General features: G+C 40.4%; 1 protein-coding gene across 1 annotated transcript in view; it reads right to left on the bottom strand.

The window, feature by feature from the left end:
• The window catches only part of SLC9A9 (solute carrier family 9 member A9), a 719,922-nt gene that overhangs the window by 605,695 nt on the left and 94,722 nt on the right, over positions 1-19,505 (bottom strand). Inside the window, exon 5 of the mRNA XM_067033615.1 lies at positions 15,363-15,442. The gene's annotated coding sequence lies outside the window, so the exon portion shown is untranslated. The remainder of the gene's footprint in view (positions 1-15,362; positions 15,443-19,505) is intronic.

The raw sequence follows: 19,505 nt of genomic DNA, 5'->3' as shown, positions 1-19,505 counted from the left end.
TGGTGTATTACATTGATAGATTTGTGTATACTGAAGAATCCTTGCATTCCTGGGATAAACCCCACTTGATCATAGTGTATGATCCTTTTGATATGCTGTTGGTTCTGTTTGCTAGTATTTTGTTGAGGATTTTTGCATCTATCTTCATCAGTGATATTGGCCTTTCAATTTCTTTTTTTGTGACATCTTTGTCTGGTACTGGTATCAGGGTGATGGTGGCCGCATAGAATGAGTTTGGGAGTGTTCCTCCCTCTGCAATATTTTGGAAGCATTTGAGAAGGTTAGGTGTTAGCTGTACTCTAAATGTTGGACAGAATTTGCCCATGAAGCCATCTGGTCCTGGGCTTTTGTTTGTTGGAATAATTTTAATCACAGTCTCAATTTCAGTGCTTGTGATTGGTCTGTTCATATTTTCTATTTCTTCCTGGTTTAGTCACAGAAGGTTGTACTTTTCTAAGAATTTGTCCATTTCTTCCAGGTTGTCTATTTTATTGGCATATAGTTGCTTGTAGTAGTCTCTCATGATCCTTTGTATTTCTGCAGTGTCAGTTGTTACTTCTCCTTTTTCTTTTCTACTTCTGTTGATTTGAGTCTTCTTCCTTTTTTTCTTGATGAGGCTGGCTAATCGTTGATCAATTTTGTTTATCTTCTCAAAGATCCAGATTTTAGTTTTATTGATATTTGCTACTGTTTCCTTCATTTATTTTTCATATTTCTCATCTGATCATTATGAATTTTCCTCCTGCTAACTTTGGTTTTTTTCTTTGTTCTTCTTTTTCTAATTGCTTTAGATGTAAGGTTAGGTTGTTCATTTGAGATGTTTCTTGTTTATTTAGGTAGGATTGTATTGCTATAAACTTCTATCTTAGAAGTGCTTTTGCTGCATCCCATAGGTATTGGGTCATTGTGTTTTCATTGTCATTTGTTTGTAGATATTTTTTTATTTCCTCTTTGAATTCTTCAGTGATATCTTGGTTATTTAGTAGTGTATTGTTTAGCCTCCATGTGTTTGTATTTTCCACACTTTTTTTCCTGTAATTGATATCTAGTTTCATATTGTTGTGCTCAGAAAATGTACTTGATACAATTTCAATTGAATTAAATTTACTGAGGCTTGATTTGTGACCTTATATATGATCTATCCTGGAGAATGTTCCATGAGCACTTGAGAAGAAAGTGTTGTTTTTGCCTTCTGTTTTTTTTTGGATGGAATGTCCTATAAATATCAATTAAATCTATCTGGTCTAACGTGTGTTTTAAAGCTTATGTTTCTGTACTTATTTTCATCTTGCATGATCTGTCCATCGGTGAAAGTGGGGTGTTAAAGTCCCCTACTATGATTGTGTTACTGTCAATTTCACCTTTTATGGCTGTTAGCATTTGCCTTATGTATTGAGATGCTCTTATGTTGGACGCATAAATATTTACGATTTTTGTATCATCTTCTTGGATTGATCCCTTGATCACTATGTAGTGTCTTTCTTTGTCTCTTGTAATAGTCATTATTTTAAAGTCTATTTTGTCTGATATGAGTATTGCTACTCCAGCTTTCTTTTGATTTCCATTTGCACAGAATATCTTTTTCCATCCCCTCAATTTCGGTCTGTATGTGTCCCTAGGTCTGAAGTGGGTCTCTTGTAGACAGCATATATATGGGTTTTGCTTTTGTATCCATTCAGCCAGTCTGTGTCTTTTAGTTGGAGCCTTTAGTCCATTTACATTTAAGGTAATTATTGATATGTATGTTCCTATTACCATTTTCTTAATTGTTTTGGGTTTGTTATTGTAGGTCTTTTCATTCTCTTGGGTTTCCTGCCTAGAGAAGTTCCTTTAGCATTTGTTGTAGAGCTGATTTGGTGGTGCTGAATTCTCTTAACTTTTGTTTGTCTGTAAAAGTTTTAATTTCTCCACTGAATCTGAATGAGATCCTTGCTGGGTAGAGTAATCTTGGTTGTAGGTTTTTCCCTTTCATCACTTTAAATATGTCCTGCCACTCCCTTCTGGCTTGCAGACTTTCTTCTGAAAGATTAGCTGTTAACCTTATGGGTTTTCCCTTGTACGTTATTTGTTGGTTTTCCCTTGCTGCTCTTAATTTTTTTTTTCTGAATTTATTTTTTTATAGTTTGATTAATATGTGTCTTGGTGTGTTTCTCCTTGGATTTATCCTATATGGGACTCTCTGCATTTCCTGGGCTTGATTGACTATTTCTTTCCCATATTAGGGAAGCTTTCAACTATAATCTCTTCAAATATTTTCTCAGACCTTTTCTTTTTCTCTCCTTCTTCTGCAGCCCCTATAATTCGAATGTTGGTGTGTTTAATGTTGTCCCAGAGGCCTCTAAGACTGTCCTCAATTCTTTTCATTCTTTTTTCTTTATTCTGCTCTGCAGCAGTTATTTCAACTATTCTATCTTCCACGTCACTTATCCATTCTTCTGCCTCAGTTATTCTGCTGATTCCTTCTACAATATTTTTAATTTCATTTATTGTTTGTTTGCTCTTTAGTTCTTGTAGGTCCTTTTTAAACGTTTCTTGTATTTTCTCCATTCTATTTCCAAGATTTTGGATCGTGTTTACTATCATTACTCTGAATTATTTTTCAGGTAGACTGCCTATTTCCTCATTTGTTTGGTCTGGTGGGTTTTTACCCTGCTCCTTCATCTGCTGCATATTTCTCTCTTTTCTCATTTTTCTAATTTACTGTGTTTGGGGTCTCCTTTTCCCAGGCTACAAGTTCATAGTTCCTGTTATTTTTGGTGTCTGCCCCCAGGGGATGAGGTTGGTTCAGTGGCTTGTGTAGGCTTCCTGGTGGAGGGGAGTGGTGCCTGTGTCCTGGTGGGTGGGGCTGTTTCTTGTCTTTCTGGTGGGCAGGGCTGCATTCGGTGGTATGTTTTGGAGTGTATGACTTTAGGCAGCCTCTCTGCTTATGGGTGGGGTTGTGTTCCAGTCTTGGTAGTTTTTTGCAATGGGGCATCCAGCATTGGAGTTTGCTGGCCATTGGGGTGGAGCTGGGTCTTAGTGTTAAGACAAAGATCTCTGGGACAGTTCTCACTGATTGATATTACATGGGGCTGGGAGGTTTCTGGTGGTCCAATGTCCTGGACTCAGTCCTCCCACCTTGGAGTCTCAAGCCCAACACCCGGCTGGAGCACCAAGACCCTGCCAGCCACACAGCTCAGAAGAAAAGGAAAAAATAAAGAAAGAAAGAAAAAAGACAGAACCCTAGGACAAATGGTAAAAGCAAAATCAAACCTATACAGACAAAATCACATAAACAAGCATACACATACACACTCACAAAAAGAGAAAAAGGAGAAAAAAAAGAATACATATATAAAGAAAGACAGGAACCAAACCAATAAACAAATCCACCAATGATAATAAGCACTAAATACTAAGCTAAGATAAACATAAAACCAGAAACTAATTAGATGCAGAAAGCAAACCCCAAGTCTGCAGTTGCTCCCAAAGTCCACTGCCTCAATTTTGGAAACATTTGTTGTTTATTCAGGTATTCTTAAAATGCATGTTTTATCAAGTTCATTGTGGGGATTTAATCTGTTGCTCCTGATGCTGCACGGAGAAATTTCCCTTTCTCTTATTTGTTTGTACAGCTCCTGGGGTTCAGCTATGGTTTTGTCCCTGCCTCTGCATGTAGGCCACCTTCAGGCAACTATTCCCTGCCCAGACAGGAGGGGGTTAAAGCAGTGGCTGATTAGGGCTCTCCTGCCCACTGAGTCTGGGGAAGGGGAGGGTATGGTAGTCATGATTGGACTGTGGGGCAAGCCTGAGGAGGCAGAGGATGGCATAATGTTGCAACAGCCTGAGGTAAGCCATGTGTTCTCCTAGGGAAGCTGGACCTGGATCATGGGATGCTGGCAGTGGCAGGTTGCACAGGCTCGCAGGGGTGTGTGGATAGTGACCTGTGCTTACACACAGGATTCTTGGTGGCAGCAACCTTAGCGGTTCATGCCCGTCTCTGGGGTCTGAGCTGATAACCACGGCTGGCGCCTGTCTCTGGAGCTCGCTTAGGTGGTGCTCTGACTTCTGTGGGCATAATGGGAAGGAATCTCCTCTCCTTGTGTGCCCCAAACAAAGGTCTCCTGCCTCTCTGGCAGGTCCAGACTTTTTCCCAGACTCCCTCCTGGCAAGCTGTGGTGCACCAGCCTCCTTCAGGCTGTCTTCACACAGCCAACCCCAGTCCTCTGCCTGGAGTCTGACCTCCAAAGCCCAAGCCTCAGCTCCCAGCACCCACCCATCCCAGTGGGTGAGCAGACAAGCGTCTCAGGTTGGTGAGTGCTGGTCGGCACCAATCTTTCGTGTGGAAATCTCTCCACTTTTCCCTCTGCACCCCTGTTGCTGTGCTCTCCTCCATGTCTCCGAAGCTTCCCCTCTGCCCACCCCAAGACCCCACCAGTGAAGGGGCTTCCTAGTGTGTGGAAACTTTTCCTCCTTCACAGTTCCCTCCCCGAGGTGCAGGTCCCATCCCTATTCTTTTGTCTATGTTTTTTCTTTCTTTCTTTTTTTTTTTTTTTTTCCCTACCCAGGTATGTGAGGAGTTTCTTGCCTTTTGGGAAGTCTGAGGTCTTCTGCCAGCGTTCAGTAGGTATTCTGTAGGACTTGTTCCACGTGTAGATGTATTTTTAATGTACTTATGGGGAAGAAGATGATCTCCACATCTTATTCCTCTGCCATCTTGAAGGTCTCCCCTTTCTCAGTCTTTTTAAGACTCCTTAGTATTCCAGTGTAGGGATGTAGTATAATTTATCCAACCCCTGATCTATTAATAAACATTTAAGATTGTTTCCAATAAAGCTATTAAGAACAACTCTACAATAAACTTCTACATCTGTCTAAACCATTAGCCAGACTTATCAAGAAAAAAAGGGAAAGACTCAAATCAATAGAATTAGAAATGAAAAAGGAGGAGTAACAACTGACACTGCAGAAATACAAAGGATTATGAGAGATTACTACAAGCAACTCTATGCCAATAAAATGGACAACCTGGAAGAAATGAACAAATACTTAGAAATGCACAACCTTCTGAGTCTGAACCAGGAAGAAATAGAAATTATGAACAGACCAATCACAAGCACTGAAATTGAACCTGTGATTAAAAGTCTTCCAACAGGGCTTCCCTGGTGGTGCAGTGGTTGAGAATCTGCCTGCTAATGCAGGGGACACGGGTTCGAGCCCTGATCTGGGAAGATCCCACATGCCACGGAGCAGCTGCGCCCGTGAGCAACAACTACTGAGCCTGAGCGTCTGAAGCCTGTGCTCTGGAACAAGAGAGGCCATGAGAGTGAGAGGCTCGTGCACCACGATGAAGAGTGACCCCCATTTACCACAACTAGAGAAAGCCCTTGCACAGAAATGAAGACTCAACACAGCCAAACATAAATAAATAAATAAATAAATAAATAAATAAGCCAAGCATTTGAAGCCCTTAAAAAAAAAAAAAAAAGTCTTCCAACAAACAAAAGCCCAGAACTAGATGGCTTCACAGGCAAATTCTATCAAACATTTAGAGAGGAGCTAATACCTATCCTTCTCAAACTCTTCCAAAATATAGCAGAGGGAGGAACACTCCCAAACTCGTTCTACGAGGCCACCATCACTTTGATACCAAAACCAGACAAAGATGTCACAAAAAAAGAAAATGACAGGCCAATATCACTGATGAACATAGATGCATAAATCCTCAACAAAATACTAGCAAACAGAATTCAGCACATCAAAAGGATCATACACTATGATCAAGTGGGGTTTATCCCAGGAATGCAAAGATTCTTCAATATACGCAAATCAATCAACGTTGATACACCATATTAACAAATTGAAGGAGAAAAACCATATGATCATCTCAATAGATGCAGAGAAAGCTTTCCACAAAATTCAACACCCATTTATGATAAAAACCCTCCAGAAAGTAGGAATACAGGGAACTTTCCTCAACATAATAAAGGCCATATATGACAAACCCACAGCCAACATCATCCTCAATGGTGAAAAACTGAAAACATTTCCACTAAGATCAGGAACAAGACAAGGTTGCCCACTCTCACCAATCTTATTCAACATAGTTTCGGAAGTTTTAGCCACAACAATCAGAGAAGAAAAAGAAAGAAAAGAAGAAGTAAAGCTGTCACTGTTTGCAGATGACATGATACTATACATAGAGAATCCTAAAGATGCTATCAGAAAACTGCTAGAGCTAATCAATGAATTTGGTAAAGTAGTAGGATACAAAATTAATGCACAGAAATCTCTTGCATTCCTATACACTAATGATGAAAAATCTGAAAGTGAAATTAAGAAAACACTCCCATTTACCATTGCAACAAAAAGAATAAAATATCTAGGAATAAACCTACCTAAGAAGACAAAAGACCTGTATGCAGAAAATTATAAGACATGATGAAAGAAATTAAAGATGATACAAATAGATGGAGAGATATACCATGTTGTTGGATTGGAAGAATCCATATTGTGAAAATGACTTTACTATCCAAAGCAATCTACAGATTCAATGCAATCCCTATCCAACTACCACTGGCATTTTTTACAGAATTAGAACAAAAAATTTCACAATTTGTATGGAAACACAAAAGACCCCGAATAGCCAAAGCATTCTGGATAAAGAAAAATGGAACTGGAGGAATCAGGCTCCCTGACTTCAGACTATACTACAAAGCTACAGTAATCAAGACAGTATGGTACTGGCACAAAAACATAAATACAGATCAATGGAACAGGGTATAAAGCCCAGAGATAAACCCGGGCACATATGGTCACCTTATCTTTGATAAAGGAGGCAAGACTATACAGTGGAGAAAAGACAACCTCTTCAATAAGTGGTGCTGGGACAACTGGACAGCTACATGTAAAAGAATGAAATCAGAACACTCAATAACATCATACACAAAAATAAACTCAAAATGGATTAAAGACCTAAATATAAGGCCAGACACTATCAAACTCTTAGAGGAAAACATAGGCAGAACACTCTATGACATAAATCACAGCACGATCCTTTTTGACCCACCTCCTAGAGTAATGGAAATAAAAACAAAAATAAACAAATGGGACCTAATGAAACTTAAAAGCTTTTGCATAGCAAAGAATATCATAAACAAGACCAAAAGACAACACTCAGAATGGGAAAAAATATTTGCAAATGAAGCAACTGACAAAGGATTAATCTCCAAAACATACAAGCAACTCATACAGCTCAATATAAAAAAAAACCCAATCCAAAAATGGGCAGAAGACCTAAATAGACATTTCTCCAAAGAAGATATACAGATTGCCAACAAACACATGAAAGAATCCTCAACATCATTAATCATTAGAGAAACGCAAATCAAAACTACAATGAGATATCATCTCACACCGGTCAGAATGACCATCATCAAAAAATCTACAAACAATAAATGCTGGGGAGGGTGTGGAGAAAAGGAAATCCTCTTGCACTGTCGGTGGGAATGTAAATTGATGCAGCCACTATGGAGAACAGTATGGAGGTCCCATAGAAAACTAAAAATGGAACTACTATACGTCCCAGCAATCCTACTACTGTGCATATACCCTGAGAAAACCATAATTCAAAAAGAGTCATGTACCAAAATGTTCATTGCAGCTCTATTTACAATACCCAGGACATGGAAGCAACCTAAGCGTCCATCAACAGAGGAATGGATAAAGAAGATGTGGCACATATATACAATGGAATATTACTCAGCCATGAAAAGGAATGAAACTGATTTATTTTTAGTGAGGTGGATGGACCTAGAGACTGTCATACAGAGTGAAGTAAGTCAGAAAGAGAAAAACAAATACTCTGTGCTAACACATATATATGGAATCAAAAATAAAAAATGGTCAGAAGAACCTAGGGGCAAGACGGAATAAAGACACAGACCTACTAGAGAATGGACTTGAGGATATGGGGAGGGGGAAGGGTAAGCTGTGACAAAGTGAGAGAGTGGCATGGACATATATACACTACCAAATATAAAATAGATAACTAGTGGGAAGCAGCTGCATAGCACAGGGAGATTAGCTCGGAGCTTTGTGACCACCTAGAGGGGAGGGAGGGAGACGCAAGAGGGAAGAGATATGGGGATATATGTATAACTGATTCACTTTGTTATAAAGCAGAAACTAACACACCATTGTAAAGCAATGATACTCCAATAAAGATGTTAAAAAAAAAACCTTCTACATCTGTCACTTTGCCTGGGTGTGAGTATATTTATAGGATAAATTTACTGGAAGTGGGACTTATGGGTCATCAACTATATGCATTGTCAATTTTGTCAGATTTTGCCAAATCTCAGCACCAATTTTGAGGGTATGTGTTTTCCAACATGTTCCCTAACACAGCATGTTATTAGGGTCCTCTTGCCCGCCAGCCAGCAAAGCCAGTCTACTGACACCTGGTTGTGGTGAAGGAAAGTACAGCGTTTACTGCAGGTGCCAAGCAAAGAGTACAGGTGGCTCATGCTCAAAAGACCCAACTCCCTGTTGGTTTTCAGTGAAGCGTTTTTACAGGTAAAATTTAGGGGTAGGGCCACAGGGTATGTGACTTTCTTCTGACTGGTTGGTGGTGAGGTAACAGAGTGGTGTTCCAGGAATCTCATGCCAGACTTCTGGTTGGAGTCTGGGGTCCAAGTTTGGTTCTGTAACAAAACCTGAGTGAAAAGTGATTATTGGGCTTCCCTGGTGGCGCAGTGGTTGAGAGTCCGCCTGCCGATGCAGGGGACACGGGTTCGTGCCCCGGTCTGGGAGGATCCCACATGCCGCGGAGCGGCTGGGCCCGTGAGCCATGGCCGCTGAGCCTGCGCGTCCGGAGCCTGTGCTCCGCAACGGGAGAGGCCGCAACGGTGAGACTCCTGCGTACCGGGGGGGAAAAAAAAAAAAAAAAAAGTAAAAAAAAAGTGATTATTTTTGTTACTTTCTTCCAGTGTAAGCATAATCTGTAGGTTTTGTTTGCCTGCTTGTTCACTTTTATTCACCTTAGAGTAAGTACCTTAGAGTAAATTATAGACTAAGATTGAACAGAGTTAATAATGTGAGTCTAAGCACTTTGGTATAAAAAGGGAATATTGATTGTTTCTCCTGAATGAGTAAAACATAATCTGGAACTAGATGTGTGGACAAAATGAAAGATAACTAAGACTTGTTATCGTTAAACAGATACATTAAACTGCAAGTAGCACAGTGTTCCCTTTGTGCAATGAGAGCATTCATACTAGAAAGAAGAGGGTCTTCTGGGCAACATGCTAATGCTCTCACTGGCCCTCTATGGGTTCCCTCTTTGAGTTCTTTTTCCCACTCTCACTTATAACACAAAAGCGAGTTGTAGCTAAGACGTCAGCTTTTGATGCTTAAGATTTTGCTTTCACCAGTGCGGAGTTTAAACAAGGGTCCTTTGAAACCCACGAGCCTTACAAATGCTGACATGAATGGCAGAACTTGGATATTAATAGCTCTTGAGTGTGTGATGGCAGGATGGGAAAGGCAGGACCACTGACCAAGACAGGAATGGGTGCTTCCAGATAGGGAGAGCCAGGCTAGCATGGACCTTCAGGGTTGAAGATAAAAATACGGAGCAGGGAAACATTTTCAAATATCACCGTTTTGTCGTTTCTATGTAATTCAGATGTTTTCTTCTTCTTCAGCTCTTCATCATAAAGACAAATCCAGAAAAGCAACAAACCAGTAAGACCTGAAGTTAAGAAGACTTGTTTGAACTTTTTTCCTAGCAAGACTTTTTTTTCGTGCTAATAACCTGACTTTTCAATGTTTTTATCAAATACCCCACAACTTGGTTTTCTCACATCAGGATCTATAGCTGGAAGATCAGACAAGGAGGAAAAAGGTCAAAGCTCAAAAGGAGAAAGCTCATCCAGAAGCTAGAGGGAGAAAGTGAGTTTCCCAAAAGTTCTCGGGAAGGCAGGCTCTGGAAAATTAGAAAACAATGGGACAAATTCCCTTCTCTCCCTCTGAGGACCCTGGGAAAACCGCCGGCCTGTCATTACTGCCTCCGACAGCCTTGGCAAGGCAAGGTAATGTAGCAATGCTTGTAGAATCAAGGTACAGACTTGTACGTAGGTATGGGAACAACCTCATAGGGTCCAACTTCTCCTGTGGAGAAGCAGCCAAGCGTTCCTGTAACTGTGAAGAAGGAGTCCCTAGGAGACCTGGGGTCAAATGAGAAGCCCACAGTATGAGGGAGCCTGACAACTGGGGGCAGTGACAAGGTCCATGGACATTCTGACCTTGACACTTACAGACTGTGGGCAAAGTACTTACTCTCTCTGAGCCACAGTTTCCTTATCTGTCTATCTATCTCATAGAGGTGGTATGAGGATTTCACAAGCTAGTACCCCTCAGGTTGTTAGAATGCACGACCTTGCACATGATAATGTGTTCAATAAAAGCTAGTTGTTATAAGCATCAGTTGCAAACACTGCCCTGAACACCAGGTGAGACCATCCTCACTCCCATAACTGATGGAACAGGACCCCAGTCACTAAGGGGCCAGGAGACACTGAGGCAGATGTGGCAAGTGGTCAAATGAAGTGAGATACTGTAAGCAGGTCCAGCAAGGATGAAAGGTCCTGTCTCTAGAGCAAATTCATATAGCATGTCCCCCAGATTTACATCAACCAAAGAAGGAAGTGATGGAATAGCAAAGTGTAATTACTATTTTAAACTGTATGAGATGGAGACAACATCGGCTGACAAATCAAGTATTTTCTACCATAAGAGGCACGGAAGAATGTAGAATAAAATGGGACCAGTTACTTTAAAAATAAATAAGTAAAGGTTCCTTTTTATGAACATCTGAGCCATAGACGTGAACTGAAATCTTGTTATAAGGTTCTCTGGCCTTGTTTTGTAGGAAAGTAATTTAATTTTATGCACATTTGATTCACATTCATCAATTCACTGGCCCACACCTGTCTGTGGAAGTGTTAAAGACTGCCAGCATTCAGCAGTTTCTCTGTCAGTTGTAATGATTTTAAAAAATAAATTTTATAGGCTTTTCTGATTCTAAACATAATAAAATTTGAAATTTAAACAAAGTATAATGAAGAAAATTTAAATCACTAGTTATCCCACCAACCACAATTAACCACAGGTAACACTGTAATGATTTACTCCAATTTTAAATTTATGCATATGTATTTTTAACTATAATCATACGATATCTAAAATTTTGAATTTTGTTCTTTTACTTAGCAATTTCCCAGAAGTAAAAATTTGTTTGGAAATCATGGTAATACCTATATAATATTCCATCATGTGAGTAGACAAACATGTATTAAACTTTTCCCCTATTGTTGGACATTTAGATTGTTCCCGATTTTTTATTGTGATTAATAATGCTATAATAAGCTCCTTTTACCTAAATCAGTAGGTATGCATATTCTGGATTTATAGTTGAAACTACTAAATCTTAAAATGATATGAACTTCACAAAAGTTACATTCTTTTTTCCAAATTTTTTCCCCCAAACACTGTCTAAATATACATGTCCTCAAGCAGCAGATGAGAGTACCCTTAACAACTAGCCAGTGATGAACTGTATCCTTTCTCTAAAAAAAACTCTTCATAATTCATTGGTCTTTTTTCTTCTAGTCATCCATCCTTTAATTCATTCATTCAAAAAAAATTTAGTGAGTGTCCGCTCTGTGCTAAACACTGGTCTGAGTGATAGCGATAAAGTTCCTGCTCTCACAGAGGGCTAGAGTGTGAATAAGGTCAGAAATGCATCCAGAACCAGATGGCATGAGGCTTTCTGCACCATGGTGTGTAAGGCCTTTGGATTTCACTTTTAAATGTAAGGAAAGCCATAAAGAAAATTCAGGTAGAGCAATGACATGATCTTGTTTACATTTTTAAAGGATCATCTACTGCTGGTAGTGAATAGCACATAGGCAGACAAGAGAGGCATCCATTAGCCTAAATTGCTATGCTTTGGGGCCCAGAAATTGGTAAGTGGTTTGTACAGGGGAGGTGGGGTACAGGTGGTGAGAGGTGGACTCTAGATTATTATTTGTAAAAGTGTTTTTTTTACATAATTATGTTTATTAGCTTCTTATTTGTTATTTTGGTGGAGCTATATTCCTGGTTGTCATTTAACTTTTAAGTTTGTATACAGTTTTTGATGTACAGATACTTAAAAATTCCATGTATCAAATCAATTATTTTAATGCTTCATAATCCTCTCTTGCTCTGAATTTTTTTTTTTTTTTGGTTTATGAAACATGATATTAAAACTCTAATTTTTTCTGAGGCCTAAAAAGCTCGTGACAAAAGAAAGTGAGTGGCAGGTGTTTCCACATTCCAAAGTGGGAAGCCTAAACTTCAGTGACTCAGCAGCACTGCAAAGAAATGACAAACACCAGTGTGTGGCCCCTAGCCAACTGTAGAGAAAGGCCTACAAGGACTGACAACAAAAATGCCAAGGGAGGGTAGCTTTCTTTAGAGAGAGTTGTCAGTGTGGGTCCCACACCTACTCTGAAGGGAGAGCCTGGGGACTCTTCCCTTTCACCACAAGCCCAGTTGGGGGCTTCTAGGAGCCCACTGTGAGAGCCTGGCGCATAGTTCCCCGGCATTTGGAAACACGGTGGACCAGACTAAGACTCAAGTCACTTACCAGCAGTGATCCATGGCCTCAGAAGGCTGTGTTTGGGATGTAATAGTGGATCAAAAGGGCTTATTTCTTAGGAGCCGATGCAGACAGGCATGGTCGTATAGAGGTGTTTAAAAGCGACCTTTGACAGTGACCAATAGTCCTGATTTGTCCATGCCTGTCGAAGTTTTAGCGCTGAAAGTCTCATATCCTGGGAAAGCCCTCAGTCCCAGGCAAACCAGGGTGGTGGGTCACCTTACATGCTGCCCAAGAAGTTATGAAAAGAGAGGCAAAACAGCCCTCAGGAGAGGCTAAGGTGGGAGGCAAGAACCAGGCCAGAAGGAACTCTGCCCCTCAGGGGATCTGCAGTGGAAGGGATCCAGCAGGGGCCTTTTAGGGTAACCACCCCCCACCCCGAAAACTTTTGCATAATAAGAATCCAGCTCTAAACATCTGTGACAGCCAGGGGCAGTGAATATCGGAGGACCTCTTCCTGTCAGTTAGAACTCTCTGCCCCTTACCACTCTTACTTCTATGACTGAATGTGACGAGGGTGACTTATTACCTAAAAATGGTTGAATAAATGACGGGACCTATCTGCCCATGGCAGCTCTCAAGCACACAGGAGAAAAAGGGGCTGATGTGGCAGGTTTGCCATGATGGCAGTGAGAAGGTATGCAAGTGATGTCGCCTCCCCTCTTCCAACGTCACAGTCACAGTCACATCTCCCCACAGGGAGATAGGGGTCTCACTGGATTCTTCCCCACCCGGAAGCCAGTTTTGCAAGGGTGCATTTGTCAAGTTCTAGATCTTCTTTTCTACATTTCTATATTAAGCTCTGTTTAGAACTATATTTGATTCCTTGTTGATTCTTATGGAAATGTGCTATTTCAATTATTGGAATTTTATTGTATGTAGTCACATGTTTAGGCTTCAAGAAAAGCTTTGGGAAAATCTCACAAATTCTCAATACTCAGCCCATTGGGATTTTACCTGAGATTGTATTAAAATACATTAATCTTATGAGACCTGACATTTTATTTTTTAAAAATATTTATTTACTTATTTGGCTGTGCTGGGTCTTAGTTGCAGCACGCGGGATGTTCGTTGCTGCGTGTGGGATCTTCGTTGTGGCATGTGGGATCTAGTTCCCTGACTGGGGATTGAACTCTGGTCCCCTGCATTGGGAGAGTGGCGTCTTAACCACTGGACCACCAGGGAAGTCCCTGACGAGACCTGACATTTTAAAAAGCGCGGTCTTTCCAGAATGTCCGGATTTAAATGATGGCTTTACCAGTTGCAAGTTATGTGGCCACCGGCAAGCCGGTCTCAAGGCTCAGTTTCCTCATTTATAAAATAAGGCTAATAATCATACCTACTTCAGAGAGTCATGGTGAGAGTTAAAATGAGTTAATAAATGTAAAATGCTTAGAAAAGTGTCTAACATGTAGTTAATGTTATATATTTGCTATACTATTGTTGTTGTTATTATTATCATCATCAATATCATCATCATCCAGAGATAAAGTATGTATGGTTGCTTTATACAGGGTCAACTTAGCTAAGCTAGAACTATGCTCCACTTTCCTCTCCTGTATGGTTCTGTTAGGGTTGACCAAGAGAAATGTGCACAAGATTTGAAGAGAAGAAATGAAGCAGCATCTGGACCTATGGCTCTACCAGTTAATGCCGGACCTCCTCCTCCAGCTCTCAGAATCAGCTTCATGTGCCAGGTTCACCATGGTGAAGGGCTCCAGTTACCTTCCAGGTCACCCATGTCATTGAGGTTAGAGGTGATAAGAAAAAGAAATGCGATTTCCAGTCTTTCCCTGCTCTCCCCCACTTAAGACCATCTTTCTTTCCCATTTGCCAGCTCTGCTGACATGAGGCCAGCACCAGATGCAGAAACAACTGCTGTACATTGATTTCTCAACTGGTTCCCACAGTTGTGTAAGGTCCAATCCTTGAATAAATCCCTGACTCTCATCACTCAAAATGGTTCTGCTTCATTGACAGAACTCTGATTGGGAAAATGTCTCTCCATTTATTCAATTTTTTCTTTATACCTCTCAGTAAAATATTGTAGTTTTCATTATGTATGCTTTACACATTTCTTGATAGGCTTATTCTTAGCTATTTTATGTCTTTTGTTGACATTAAGAATGGGATCCTTTGTTTCCATATCGTGTCTTCTAATAGGTAAACCTAGAGAAATTAATGTTTTGTATATTTTATATGATATCTGGGCACTGTAGCAAACTCTTATCAGTTCTAGAAGTTTTTTCAGGTACTCTTTACACCACTTAGGAAAGGAGAAAGTATTGGAAGTACTATAACTATGCCCTTCACCCTTAGGCATATTTCAGCCTGTTTCACGATAACTCCTTTATGTTCCTTTTCCATTCTTCCTTCTTTTTCACCCTGGCAGGAAGTGTTTCTCCTTCCTCTGTTCTTCAGCAAAAATCTCAAGCTTTTTTCATTTGTTCTTTGGAAAATCGTGTTTATAAAATCTCTCCCATGATATTCCCCTGCTGAGAAATAAAAAGCAACTACCCTCCAGACTCCCAATTTCTCCCAGTTTTACCCAGCCCTTGGAATGGATTATCCAGTTCAGCCCACATTAAAAAGCGCTTAGTGTTTCTTTTCAGCCAGTGATAATCAGATCAAATTGCAGACTTGAAATGTAAATGACCATGAATCTGAATGAACTCACCCCTGGTGAAATTTCAGCCCCGCAGAAAATTGGGTCTGCTTCAGTCGGAAGATCCAGTACTGAGCCAAAAGAAGACAAGGCTAAAAAAGGGGACAAAGATTAAATAAGCAAATCATAAACACTTAAGAAAAAGAATAATTTTCCTCAGTCCATGAGCCTATTAAAATTTCAGTTCTTAATGACTGGAACACAACAGCACTGCTTACGTAAAAACGGCTATTCTTTATCCACAGCTCCTCTTAGCTGAATCACTGAATCACACAACACAAATCATACTTTAAAATGTTGTAAGTTAAAAAAAAAAAAAGAATAAATGGTTTTGCTGAATGAAAGTACTGTGCTTCCTTTAAAAGAGATGGAAGCAAAAACCTATCTATTCACTGGGACCATGGGCCAAATCAGGTCCAATACTTTTTATTGTATGGGTTACAGGCTAGAAATGGTTTTTCTTTTATATTTTTAAATTGTTGAAAGAGAAAAAATATCAAATGAAGAATAATATTTTATGACATATGAAAATTATATGAAATTCAAATTTCAATGTTATTAAAAGATAAACTGATTCATATTAAAAATTTTAAGAGTTTATTCGAGCAAAAATTGATTCAAATGGGGCACTGCCAAACCAGAAGTGGTAAGGACAGCTCTGCTGACAGGAGCTCAGGAAAGACTTTTATAGAAAAAAATGTGGAAGCAAAGAAAGGAAATTATTGATGGGTACAGCTTAAAGCCTAGTTGGCTGTTTGCAACTGATTGGCCTTAGGTTTCAATTTCGTACATTTGTGGTACTTATAGGTTTAGATTTGGGTTTGCTTGTGTAGGCAGTCACAGCATTAGGGCTACCTCAGCCTAATGGCTTCCTTGCTTAATTAGTTTAACAGTGTTCATAATACAATTTCATTGGAACGCAGCCACACTCATTTATTTACTTGTTGTCTGTGGCTAGTTTCACATTACAACTGGAGCTGAGTTGTTGCAATAGAGTATGGCCTTAAATGCTTACTATCTGGTCCTTTACAGACAAAGTTTGCTGACCCCTGGGTAGACTAGTTTCAAAACCTTGGCACTATTGATATTTTGGACCACTCCCTAACCACCCTTCCATCCCTTATGAAAAAACATCTCCAGACATTGCCAAATGTCCCCTGCAGGGCAAAAATCCCTCCTGGTTGAGAACTGTCACAGGCCAAGCCCACTGGGGACTGAGGTGGGGGGAATAAGATGGAATCTAGGTGATAAAATCTTACACCTAAGTTATGGATCACCATCCCCAGCACAGAACCACTGAGCCCCGTGCCCCAACTTGGCAGACCATGTGCAGAAGCGCTGCCCACAACACTGCAGTTCAAGGTGGCAACTGCACACTGTGTGCAGAGATGCTGCGCCCAACACTTCAGTCTGGAGCGCTGTGAGCAACATGACTGCAAGGACCCGTAGGAACTCCATCCATCCCTCCCTCCGTAGCAGAGAACCCTATAAAGAAGCCCTGCCAACATGTACTCTAGAGAACACATACTCTAAAGTCAAGCTCGCACCTCTCCATTCTTTGGTCAAAGGATAAAGCTTTCCTTTGCTTTTGAATGGAGCTTGATCTCATTCTATTCACTTGATTGACACTGGGCAGAAGAATGCTTCTTGGGGGCCGACTCAGACTCAGACAGGTGGGTAACAGAGCCACTGCTGTAAATGATGAAAACACCACCCCAGTAATGTTCACAAGGCTATAAGGATGATTCAGGTTGCTAAAGACAAAAAGGAGGAAGGGAGGGGAATGGAAAGAAAAAGGAAAATGTTACTTTATCTCTTGCTGAGTTTTTTAAATACTATTTTTAACTTTAAAACTCCCCAAGCAAAAAACGTATAATAGTGTTTAAAAATACAACTCACATGGACTCTAGAGATTGTAAAGTCACTTTTGGTTCTCAAGACATCAGCCTTCCTCTTAGCAGCCCCATTAATATAATGTAGCACCTTCTACTTGCAAAGACTTCTTACATGTTAATTTTCTGATAAACTTTCAGTTGTATGCGGAAGTTGATACACATTTATTTTGCTACAGGCCCTGGGCCTTATTTCTTTAGGTTCCAGAAAGTTCTATTATGAAAGAGAATTTCCCCAGTCCCTTCAGTGAGAATTCACTCTGTGGAGAGTCTTTACCCTCAGAATTCTTTTTGGTTTAACTTTGTTGAAACTCTCCTGACTTCAGCTAACCTTTGCTGTGACCTCAAAGACCAGCTTCCCACCTGTCTCTTGGGGTCCCAGATTGAGTTTAGTCTGGCATTTCTGGAAATTGTGCACTGGGCTCAGTAGCAGCCTGTTTCCCTGAGGACTAAGAGCCTCCTGAGGGAGAACTCATGCTGAGGGAAGTAGATGCCAGACACAGGGGGCTTAGCCAGGAACACCTGAAGGGAGAGAAGACTGTGAACACAGTGAGTCGTCTGCCATGCACATTTGTCTCTGGGTCCAGTCCCCACTTGACTGGGACTCATGTCCTTAAAATAAACCTGGAAGAGCTACCACCCTAAACCATCATAAGACACTGGGCACTTGTCTATCTAAATAACAAATTTGGGGCTTCCCTGGTGGCGCAGTTGTTGAGAATACGCCTGCTGATGCAGGGGACACGGGTTCGTGCCCCGGTCTGGGAAGATCCCACATGCCACAGAGCGGCTGGGCCCGTGAGCCATGGCCGCTAAGCCTGCGCGTCCGGAGCCTGTGCTCCGCAATGGGAGAGGCCACAACAGTGAGAGGCCCGTGTATCACAAAAAAAAAAAAAAATTTTGACATCTAAAAAGGGTTAAATTTTCTATTTTAATTTTCAAAAAGCTAAAAACATAATTCTTATACCAATATAGTGAGCATGTGTCAAATGATTTTTTAATTCCGTAATGAAGGAACTAACATCTCTTTTGAAAAACTGGTTCAAAATAGAACATGAGAAACTAATACAATAGATCGTCATTACTCGCAGATTCCATATTTGCAAATTTGTCTACTCACTAAAATTTGTTTGTAATCCCAAAATCAATCCTTGCAGCACTTTTGTGGTCATTTGTGGAGTGTTCAAGGACACACGGAGGTCATGTGCAGAGAGGCAAAAAATTTGAGTCTCCCAACATATAAGCTCCCAGCCAAGGTCAAACAACTGCATGCTCTGCCTTCTTGTTTCAGCTCTCATATTGTAAATAAGTGTCCATTTTGAGGTCTTTCTATTGCCACATTTTTTTGCATTTTTCTTGGTGATTTTACTGTTCAAAATAAGTCCTACAAGCAGTGTTGGGATTCTATCTATTGCTTCTAAGCTCAAGAAAGCTGTGATATGCCTCACAGAGAAACTCTGTGTGTTACATAAGCTTCGTTCAAGCACGAATTATGGTGCTGCTGGCTGTGAGCTCAATGTTAATGAATCAACAGCATATACCAAATAAGTTGCCCTTTAAGCAGAAACACACACAAATCAAGGTTAAATATTGATTAAAATGTGACCAGAAGCTTGAAGGAACCTAACCCTGTACTCCCTCTAGGAGCAATGGTTCAGTATTCACTAATTCAGCATTCAGAGTGACCTTATAGAAAATAACTACCACAAACAATGAACATCAATTGTATATATATTCAGAGAAAAAAAAGAATGCTGGAATAAATTTCAAAGTTAGATTTTAAAAAATGGTCAGTGACTACTAGGACAATAAAACTTTTGTACTAGACAGAAATCATTGGCAGTTTATCAATCTTCTGTAAGTTAACATCCAACTTTACATAGTCTAAGACAATTAATAGTACATAGAAAGTCAAACAAAGTTATAGTCCCCTGGAGCACCAGCTGACCCTTAATCAGGCTTGGTAGACAATGCTCTAGAGTACAGGGCTCCTCAGCCTTGGCACTACTGGCAATTTGGGCTGCATAATTTGGATAACTGTCATGAGGGGATTATTCTGTGGTCTGTATCATGTTCTGCAGAATCTCTGCCTCTTCCCACTGGACACCAGTAGCACCTTCCCTCCCAGTCATAACAATTAAAAGTGTTTCCAGATATTGCCAAATGACCCTGGGGGACAAAATTGCCCATGGTTGAGAATCACTAGTCTAGCATGATTTTGAAAAAAGCACACAATTACCTGTTGCCTTTTCTTCTGTTTTAG

Source organism: Kogia breviceps, chromosome 5, assembly GCF_026419965.1.
Source record: "Kogia breviceps isolate mKogBre1 chromosome 5, mKogBre1 haplotype 1, whole genome shotgun sequence".
Lineage (NCBI taxonomy): Eukaryota > Metazoa > Chordata > Mammalia > Artiodactyla > Physeteridae > Kogia > Kogia breviceps.
The sequence above is the reverse complement of the archived record's forward strand: the minus strand, read 5'-3'. Positions and strand labels throughout refer to the sequence as shown.